This window comes from Cavia porcellus, unplaced genomic scaffold (assembly GCF_034190915.1).
Source record: "Cavia porcellus strain 051 isolate PalLab524CR breed Dunkin Hartley unplaced genomic scaffold, mCavPor4.1 scaffold_1, whole genome shotgun sequence".
Lineage (NCBI taxonomy): Eukaryota > Metazoa > Chordata > Mammalia > Rodentia > Caviidae > Cavia > Cavia porcellus.
Window position 1 is genome coordinate 23,331,226 of NW_026947484.1, and position 11,756 is coordinate 23,342,981.

Here is an 11,756-nt window from a genome sequence, read left to right on the forward strand (position 1 = left end):
ATACTTTTCATTTTAAGATCAATGATTTTGTTATAGAAAATAAAAGTGGCAAAAAGCAGTATTTCTTTAGTTTTTAGTGTCATCTTTCTTGGTTATGCTGAAAGCTGCGAAGCAGTAGTGACAAAAATTTAGAACCTGAGATAAATTTGTTCAGTTAGAAATAAGATTTGTAACCAAATATGGAGAAATACTCATTGTTCTAAATGTTTTAATAAAAACAAAATTGAGGTTATGTATTACTCTTCTAATTTCATGAATACACAGTACTGTTCTGCTTTACAGGTTTGGGAAAGGGTGCAATGTGTGGGATTGTGTGTATTTATCTTACAGACACTAACTAATCTGTGTACTAAGAGAAGAAACAGCTCACATCAAACAGCCTTCTTGGTTAGTTTTCTTACTCTTGATACATTATACTTAGTACAAGTCAAGACCTACCATCAAACAAAAGAAAATTTTAGTTATATAATTCAAGATTTTTTTTTTGTACTGGCTTGTCTAAAATAGACTTGAATACTTTATAGAATTATATTTAGGGCTGGACTGTAAAAATATAGTATTTCTTGTTAATGCAAAAATATGAAAGATGATATATAATTTAACATTTCATATTGTTGAAGAGCATTTGGATATTTTAAGGAGGTATCCATATTTGTCTCTGTTCTATGCATCTTGTGAATGATTGTCTTTCTTCTCACTGCCCGAACAATGGAAAGCTGCCATTTTTCATACTAGGTCATGCCTGTGTTTCATGTTTTACATGTGTATATAATTTTCCATGATGAATGTTCACCATGATTTCAAAGAGAGATGTTAAAGAAAAATAAATAGCAAGAAAAAGGAAATTGATTCATCGCTTCATGTGCATTATTATGTTGTGGCTTTTCTCTTCTTAAAAATGACAAAAGCTGTTGATGTTGCAATGGTGGGAAATGTGATATGTAATTTTAATATATTCATCAAATAAAAATTAAAGTTTTCCTAAATTGGACCAAGAAATATAGATCTCAGAAATTATATTAATCTCCTAAGCACTCGATGTAAAAAGTACATTCCTGATGAATCAAAGTGTTTGAGAATTACCATTTTAAACACACATCAAATGAGATAGAAAAGTGTGAAACACAACTAAGTACTGTCTTCAAAAACATCAAAATCACCTCTTCCTCTTTTTAATTTTCTCTCTCTCTCTCTCTCTCTCTCTCTCTCTCTGTGTGTAAATCATCAGGGCTAGCTCTTAAAATATTTGGTATGATAATCCTATATCACTCGGTGAAGACTATAAAGTGTTACTCAGCTCTGATAAAGCAAGCCTTCCTCTATTTGGGATCTTACCTGTAATACCATACAGGACTTACTGCTCATTTAGATTTCCATGTTTTGTGGTATAATACACATTTGGAAGCTACATTATGTTTTAAATCTTTAGTTGTTGGTAATGTAAACAAGGGCTGGTAACTATTAAAATTCATGTAAGAAAAATTTTTAAGTGTTGATTTAAAATATCTAAAGGCTGAAAAATATTCATTTTCTTATCCGTCCTCAGTGAATACAATCATCTATCACAGATGAGTAAGGTGATTAACACTGCTTATTACACACCAGAAATAATAAGCCAAATGAATTAGGCTTTGTAGCTCAACTTGAGAATGATTCAGTTCTTTTCCTCATTACTAATGGCATCTCCATTTATTTTTTTTATTCAAAGAGCCTTTTTCTATGAATTGAAATAATATTTTGAACATTAATCACAATGTTCAAACAAGCAAAATTTCCAGATATTATCATTAACATTTTAATTTAATAACAAAAAGTTATTGAAATATCATTTTTTAAAATATTGATAGTTATTAATAAAATCTTAGCTTATATTTAGTCATTTATCTTGTACTTTTTCTCATCTCTCTAATATTTGTTTCTTTTCCATTAGGAAAACACGGTAAGGGCAAACAGAATTTGATCTCTGACAGTTATGCTGTTGTACATACTGAATTGCATTTTGTTTAACCTCCGCCTAGTGCTTAAAGATATCCTTAAAGTAAGTACTGTTGGCTGGGAGAAAGAAAAATGCTATGCCATTGAATTCCCACTTAGTATGCCTACCCCAAAATTTTCAAGCTATGTAAGATTTTGCCGTCAGATTTCTATGAAACTCATAATATGCCCATAAAAATATTTTAGCAGAAAAAGTGCTCTTAAAGTTCTTACAAATTTTAATTTTTTATTTTGCAAATAATATACACAAGATATTGTTTACTTTTTGTTCAAATATGAGAACTAAGCTTGAGAAACAATTTTACTAAAGATTCTGATTTTTCAACCTAGTGAAGTTAAGGGTTTTAAAAATATATTCTGATTAAAATTCTAAACATCCCATAATCAGTATCTACCACTAATTTGGTAGATACATTGAGAATGAATGTGACCACTTACAATGTATTGAAGTGTTAATTTTTTCCTATGGGACTTTCTATTCTTCTTGTGGACAGACCCTCTCTCAACTTTTAAAATTGTAACAAGCAGCAGTATTTCAAAGGCCTCTTCTGAATATATCAATGACACAATTCCCAGTTATGTCTGCCTTTCTTCCTCTCCTGATATTGAAATTATGTAAATAACCCTCATAGTTTAAGAAAGAGAATTACATCTGATACTGGATTTGCTGTTTTCAAGGGGTTATTGTGTGTGTGTGTGTGTGTGTGTGTGTGTGTGTGTGTGTGTGTCTGCATGTGTAGAGATGCTGTGGGAGAGGACTCTAAAAACATTCAAAGTAAAATTATACACACATTATAAAAGCATTTGGCTCTACTGAGTTTTTTAAATGGTGAATTAGCTACCTGAGCAGTTAGTATACTCCATGTCTGCGGTATGGCTAAAATTAACTCATGAAGTTTAGCCCACAAAGACTGCAACCAATTCCCCTGAGTATTCATACTGTGTGAATTTACAATTCTTTGATGATGTTAATGACCTGAATATTTTAATTTTTGTCCTATAATTCTTCCATTAAGGAATATTGATGTACACTGACATTTTTCATGCACTTTCAAGAGACATTTTTCAAAACAGACATTTTTATCTTTAAAATTTTGAATCAATATTTTACTTTTAAAAAAACACATACATAGAATTTTATGTATAAACTTTTGAGATGTTTTCTACTTTATTACATATCTAACTTTACTAGCAATGAGTTTGCAGGGAAGTCATTTGACATAAAAAGTATTAAGTCGTTAAAAACAATAAAAATCTGAGATACAATCTTACTAATATTCAATATAGGATTCCTATTAAAAGAATTTCTAGCAATTTATTATTTATTTTTATTGATGTGCAAAGATTTATTTTCTTTGATGGGCTTATCAAAGACAAATTAAAAGATGACTAGCTATTGGGCAATCTGATAAACTTCATTGACAAAATTTATTTTTTCAAGTGAAAGTAACAGCTAATTTTCACATAATTTCAACGTCTTTAATTGCACATTTTTATTAATTTTCAGAACATTGTAAGCTTTTGCTCATTTATTCACTAAAGTTTACAGAAACAAGAAATATATTTTAATGTATTTTCTTTGAGAGTTCATAAAAAGTCTCTTGAAACTGTAAAATTTTACTTCATGGATTAGTAAACCTTGATTAAAGTAATCACATCTTTATATAATCATTTTTTAACTACTTGATTAGTTTAGTGAAAAGTTATACTAACTTTATGGGGTCATTCATACAGAACTGTAGCGAATACATGAATATGACAAAATATTTACCTACTGCCTATTTTGTGCTTATATTATATTTAGGTTTTTTTTTTTTACATGACCTATTGTTTTCCAAACTTAAAAGTTTTATTCTAGGTTTTATCCTACTCATAAAGTTTGGTAAACCGCTCTTGTTCAATATAGTTTATATAGGTTTTAAAGAACTGTTTTAAAGAACAATTTACAGTTATCAAAAAATTCTTGAGGTTGAATTTTGGTACTGAAATTTAGTTATATTTAAACAAATGGTCAGTGAATTTTTGTATGTTGAACTTTTCACAATCTTCATCGTTTATAAAAGTTATCTGAGTTTAAAAATGGTAAATAAAAAGCAAAATAAAGATAGACAACCAGAAATAGGAAGATAGATCTTTTGCAAAAAAGCAAGGGGACCAAGGAGGGAGTAGGAGAAGGGAATAGAAAAAGAATCTGTGTGTACTATGTCCATGAACCAATCCCCAAAAGGAATGTGGTCATCACACTGCAAACATGTTGTAGTAAAAAAATGACTAGAATATGAGTGAAATTGAGATTCAAAAGTTTACTAGGTGATGTCAGGGTCCACTTTTCTTCTACATTGAGGTACATCTAATAATAAGCATTACTTAAGAAGAGTGACAATTTTCTTTACCTATTTATCAAAAGCAGCATCCTCTCATTGTATGATGACATTGTACAAATCCTAAGTCTAAACTTCTTATTGTGTGTTGTTTTAAATTTTTCTTCAATTAATTTCAATCTATTTTAGGCTAGCCACAGTGTATTGTTTAGGATAGCCTAGATGCTACCTTACAGTGGAATCAAAATCAGAAAATCTAGAAATAAAAAATGCCTTATTTATCTCTTTACTTGGAGAATAAGGCAATTGTTTGAAAACATTTGAAATTAAAATATTTTCTGCTAAACTGTTTTACTGAATATTAGAGAAAAATATATGAAAAATATTATGAAATGACCACATAAATAATTGTTTTTAGTATAACCCAAAAGTCTAAAGCAAATCAAATATTTTTCAAACACTATTTGAAGTCGTTACATAATTTTGGTTTTCTTGAAGTAATTTAAAAACAGTGAGAATGTTAATGCTATATCCCAATTACCAAATAGCATACTTTGATGAAAACATTAGGGAATATTCTTTCCCTTAAAATATTATTGATCATTAAACCATTTTAGAAAGCATTTACCAAAATAATCTCTGTATGATTTAATTTTTAAAATTATTTTATAGAGAAAGAAATTTCTGAATATATTAAATTTGATGATCAAAACTGGAAAAGGTAGAGTTAATCTGATAAAACTACTAGGAGAATGAAGTGTAGTGCAGTATATAATGAGTGTATTCAATCACAAGAGCCTAGAAAAAAGATACAACCTCTCTTTTATCTCATGATTGCTAATGTAGGTACTGTAGACCACTTTCATACATTTTTTCCTATCTTTCAGAACAAAGACAACATGAAAGAAAATAAAATTCTTGCAGATTTTTCAAAAAGTTCCTTTAGAATACATTTTAAAATTGATCTTTCAGAAACTGTCAAGCTTTTTATGCTTTTATAAAATTTATAATATATTAGATTTTGTAATTAATACATTATTTTATACAATATTTTTAATCTAATATTTTTATACAATGTTTTTAATATTTTTAATCTAACTTAAGGATTTAAAAAAGTAAAAAGGATGAACAAATGTCTTTTATAAACGCTTGAAAATTTAAAACTCCAATAGAATGGTTAAGAAACAATGTATTTATTAGTGTCCTAGGTCACATAATTGCTAAAAGATAGTATTAATTTTTCTAAATCTATTCATTCAATTTAAAATTGATGTGGATTGTTTAATTTTGTTTTGGTTTCAAAATATATCCTTCAATACATTTTAAACATGTATCCTTAATTCACTTTTATTTTCCTTAGATTTGGAAGATAAATATGAAACTTTCAACCATCTAATTCTTCTATATCATGTACATTATTTGATTGAGTAGATGCATATTTTTAAAATTAAAAAAGATTTATCAAATGGCAAAACTTTCCTTTTTGATTTTCAAGAACAAATAATACTTAGAAATTGCTTTGAAGTCACATACTGTATTTTGTGAGCATGTAAAAAATTAATAAATTTTTTTCTAGGGGCACACAAATGCACTGGACACGTTCAGAAGATAGACATTTATTTCAAGTAATTCTATACAGCCTTACTACTGTTCCACTTGCCTGAACACCATAAAATGCTTTGGTTCTCACAAATATTCTTTCTTCATTTTTCAAGTTATCTTTATAGAAGCAACATTTACTATAACAGGTCTAAAATTATAATTTAAATGGGTTAGTAGTATACTTTGCTTTGTTTTATAACATAGATATGTTTTATATGTTTTATAACATAGATGTGGTCCCAGAAACTTCAAGTTATTTTAACTTTTTGGAAACAAATTACTTGACTTGCATTAGAGTTGCTTAATATTTATACCGATACTTTGTTAAGTGGAATAAATCTTCAATTTATTAACTTTATCTTAGTAGATTCAGATTCAGCAGCTGCATGCTATTTCATTTTCTGTAAAATAGTGGTAAAATTAATGCCTGCATTGTATAATATTGTGAGAATTAAATGAAAATGCATTCTATACATCATAAGATACAGAATAATCTCATCACATGTTCAGAGATCTTTTATGAAAATACTTTCCTAATAATACTTGAGAAAAATTCTTATCCAGTTTTGTATGAAGAAATATTCTTGCAAAAATTTAATTTTAGAAGTTCAATTTTTTAAAGATACTAAGGTTAATGGCAATAAGTCTTATGCTCATGGTAGGAAAATATTATAAGGATTAAAACTTTGATTTTCTGAAACAGTTGAAATGATAAGTGGTGCGATAAGCTTAATTATACCAGCCTTAACTGTTTCACCATCGACAAGTGATGACATTCTTATTGCTGGTGAAAAAATTATTCTCAGTTCTAAATTGGAAGCAGTATATATATGAAAGACTTAATCTCAGTTCAGTGTTAATATCTATTTAGAGAAATAGAGGTTTTGTTATCTGCACTTTTAATTTCAATTTTGGTTCCTTGGGTACAATGTGCTTAAAAATTAAAAAGTGGCAAAAGTTCCTCACTGATTTCATTTCAGGGGGAAAAAAAGCGAATGCCTGGAAAACAAGAATTATGAATGAAAAGTAAGGAAAATAACCAAAAAGTGTGTTTCAGCCCGCCTTTGGTGTAATGACACCAGGCAGAATCAGTGACATAAAGTGTTGTTGTGCCATTACCAGCTTCTACGCATCACTTCCTTGATATGTCACTTCATGTACACCCTTGGTGTATAGAAGAGCCACTAATGACTGACTTAAAAGTAATGCTGACAGAACAAAATCACAAGGAATGAAAATGCACAACAGAGATATTATACTGGTTCAACTTCTGCATGCTTTTGTAATGTCAAGCACTCATCTGAGGTACACAGGCTGGCTTAGGTCTCTTGGCTAGGCTATTCTGTTACTGTCTCAAAGACTGATTCTCTAGTGCTTTTCATTCTTTTAGTATTGTTTTTCCTTTTGTGTTCAAGATAAATACACAGAGTATGCTAAATAGTTTCAAAGTCTGTACATGAGAAGTTTTACCTTTAGCATAGTAATGGTGATTGCATCTATCAAGACATAGAATTTAATCCAGAAATTTAAAGATAAAAACCCATCATGCTTATCAATCTATAAAACTTTCAAATATTTTAGTGTATAGAAAAATCATTTACAAATAAAAGCTGGTGCATAAAAATAAATGCCAACTAAAGAAATAATGTGCAATTATAAAGCTATTAAATGATTCTATGTCTCAAATGAGATAACTTACAAGGAACTTTACTTATTTGTTTTGTAGTTCAGTGAGTCTTCTACACACTACGTAGCCTAAACTAGCCTACAGCTACTGGTGATCCACCTGCCTCAGGCTGTGAGTGCTAGCATCACAGGTATGTGCCAAATTGCATGGCCTTAGGAATTTTTCCACAAATCAAATGACTCAGGTTGTGGTACTTGCCTATAACTCCAGCATTCTGAAAGGGTAAGACAGGAGGATGTCAAAGTCCAGAGCAGCCTAGACAACTTATCGTTTTAGCAAGACTATGTCTGAAAATAAGAAATTTAAAAAAGAGCTGAGGGTGCAACTCAAGTGTACATGCCCCGAATTTAACCCCCATAAAAATCTAATGAAAATGGCTTGAAAGTTTGCGGAATGTGAGCATTTTTATTCTAAAAATAGCTGCATACACAATTATTAAAATATTGAATGAGAAGTATGCTTCTATAATGATGGAAAATGCTTTCCTCTAGCTATCTGTATGATGGATGAAAACAAGTTTTGAGTTTGAAGATAAAAAAAGTGAATCTTAGAAGGTCTCTAACTTAGATTAAGCCTTGTAGTACATAAAAAAGTCACATTTCATGAATGTCATAAAGCCAAACTTCATAGGACACTCACCTTCAGGTTTTTTTTTTTTTTCCTTTGCTGGTGAATTGATGAGAACTATAATAAGTATTTGGCCTTTGATATCACTTTATATACATCCATTGTTGTCTAGATAAAATTGTCCTGATAATTATCTTTCTTTCTATTCTCTATTCTTTGTGTGAACAGTTCCCTTTCTTAAAAAAATAAAACCAATTATATATAATCTTTATGGGAGATTGAATTATTAAAGATGTTTGAGTTGTGTCCCTGGGTGGTAAATTAGTAAATGATTTCTAACAGGCAGTCAAAACCCACAAAATATATTCTGTACAGAACTGACTGGAGATGTTTTTCCTAAGTTATTTGCAAAATAGTATAGTTAGGCTTTGATCTGAATGCAAAAGCTTAAAATAATTCAAATTCAAATTTTATTTTTCCAATTTCTCTTTTATTTCTCAAAGTGTGATATATGCCAGTTTGTGTTATGCCAATTTTTAAAAAAAGTTTCAACTCAATCGTAAGCTGTAGTTTGAACTCTTTAAGTTATTGTTTAAGTTCCAATATAATTTCAGCATGGATTGATCTCACTACAGATTTACAGTCATTTTGTAAAGTATCTTTTTTAGAGATAACAAAATATGAAAATATCTTAGATGTTTAAATATATTGAAATATTTTAAAATACTACTTTATCTACCAAGGGCCTGATAATACTTTAATACTTACGGAAATAATATCAAATATGTTGAAATTTGTAGAAGTCCTTATTTTAAAAGTTGTTACAATAATTCCTTTAAAGAAAAACATTTTAACTATCCCCCACCTAAAATACTGAGAAACACTTGACAGTATTTTCTATTGAGCAGACACTATAAATTTGGATAACCCAATGAAAATGTTTAAAGTTTTCATATGCCAGATGTCCCCAACTATTTTGTTAATTAAAAATCAATTATGAAATCCGAATACAACATTACAATCTTAATGTTCATCATAGTTCCATAGGACTGGAATACACAATTGAATCTTTCATCAAAAGGTAAGCATCTCTGCTCAGGCAAAAAAAAAAAAAAAAAAAAAAAAGGAGAGAGAGAGGAAAAAACACATACTAGCATTTTTTCATGGATATCTATCCTCTTCATAGCATTTTACATAAAATGGAGACTATATTAACAGGAATAGATGATTATATGTTATATTAAGACATTTTCAACATTCAGTATTATAAAGTTATAATTTAAGGGAAATCAGTGTGTTTTGGCTTAACAATTTTAATCACAATGTGTAAATCACAGTAAAGAATGTCACTATAGTTCAGAAGAATCTTTATTCCTTCATTCCTGTTTGTAAAAGAAGCTGATTATTATCAAATGATCTTTTGATTATCAACATGTGCTGCTCTTTTACTTGACTGAGTTAAAACACATACAAACTGGTCCTTTATTGATAGGAGTATTGGCTAAACTGGTAGAGATTTTCTTTTGGGGAGGTCGAGGGGGTCAAAGTGTAATTATCCTTATGCAAAAATGTCAATCACTTGAAAGAAGTGAACATACTTGAATGCTAAACACCTGACCTTTTCAAATAAATGCAGACCTACCTTGATTTCCAGAATAAGGCTCTATTCATTTTCACGAGACAATGTTTTCACAAAATAGAAGGCAAAACAGGTGTTATGTACTTAACAGAACTCATAATTTAAATAATTAAAACTAATTTGTGTTTAAAGCTATTTGCAGATTTATTAGAGAAACAAATACAAATATGCATTTCTACAGAACTGTTTTTTTTTTCCAAAATGATCTTAAAACTTGTTCCACAGTATTCACTTGTTTATTTATCTACGGTAACCCAAGTATTGGCTTCTGTACCACTTGTAATGAGACAATTGCCCTTCCATTGCAATTATAAAAAACTATTTAAAAAAAAATTCGGCACATACACGTTAAATATTTTTCCTTAAAAAAATAATCTAATCAAAATATTGAATACTTTAGATTTAAACAATATTTTATTTACAAATCTGAATTGATGTACTTTATTAATTATACAAGGTAATGCTTCAATTTTCAAGAACAGTTGCTTTTTTATATAGACCAGTGGAATGACATCCTGTCTAATAATATGTACTACACTTCAACTTTTTTTCAAAATTAACATGACAAGTTTTGTGATACTTTCATTTTTTGAAAAATATTATTTAACTGGGGCACATATCTGATGAAACAAAAATAACATGCAGAATTCCAAAAATAATCTGTTAAAGAATATGATACTTACCATTTATGTTAAAAGACATCTATGAACAACAGTGCATAACAATATTATGTATTCATGTTTATGAGAAACCAAGCAGGAGGCAAAATGAGTTCATTCTGTTTTCTAATCATATGCAATTTCATATGGCTGTTTGCATCATTTAAATAAAGTGTGTACATTAAATTTATAAAATTGCATTGCACTTAAAATTATTATGTATAGCCATGCTTGCCCTGTATTTAATGTGATGAATTTCTCCCACTAACAGAGTAACTGGTCTCATATTGTGTCTGTGATGTAAAGAGTATTAAATTATATTTTCATCTCCCCTAAGTTGCTGCCTTGGAAAGCAAGAATTCCCTTCTTGGAGAAGACTTACAGTAAATAAAATTTATTTAAGGACTCAGTGAGAAATCAGCATATGAATCAAGAATGCAATATAAGAAAGGATTAAAAGGAATGTGATTATCAGTACCTTTGTTGAAATCTATTACCACCATTAAAGTTTCCAAGGAAAGATAGGGCCTGTAACATAGGGATTCCATTCATTGTTAAATTACTAAAATCTACCAATTTAATGCTTTCATACTGTTTATTTTTTCCAATAAAAAAATAAATCTCATACATTAGAAGTGGTACACAAAAACTGGGATAAAATTTATCAGATTCTTGATAGCACCATTTACACATTCTTAAAGTAAACATTAATATGCACTTTCTTAGAAAGCGATATAAATATATAATACAGGACTTGCTAACCTCTGTTAACCATCTGAATGCGATGGAATAATCTATCTCTACTGTGCAGGTAGGCTTGTGCATGGTGGTGTGCAATATCATTTTAAACGTTTGTTACAGATGTGATGGGAAGCTGGAAGGAGTCGAATAAGCAGAAAAAAGAGCTTAGATCTATTGTAAGCAATGAGTCGAAATGAGCCGTTACAGGTTAGAATTTATCTTTGTTTCTGATCATTCAATGAGATAATGACTTCCACAGAAATAGATACATTTAACTGTTTCAGGAGTGGGCTGGGTGAGGTGAAGTAGGATTGAAGATCCTACAGGTAATAGCAATAACTGGAAATGCAGACGAAATTGGTCTTCAGTGCAAAGAGGAAGGCAGCCGTTTAAAAACTCTAGGTGCAATGTTGTGGTGCTGAAAGAAAAGCTCCCAGTGATAAAGGGGGGAGAAACTGCAATGCAACTTCAAGTAGTAATTTTTGTGGTGCTGAAAGGACAGCTCCCAGTGTTGCAGAAAAGATCTTGGATCTAGAATGAGGTGT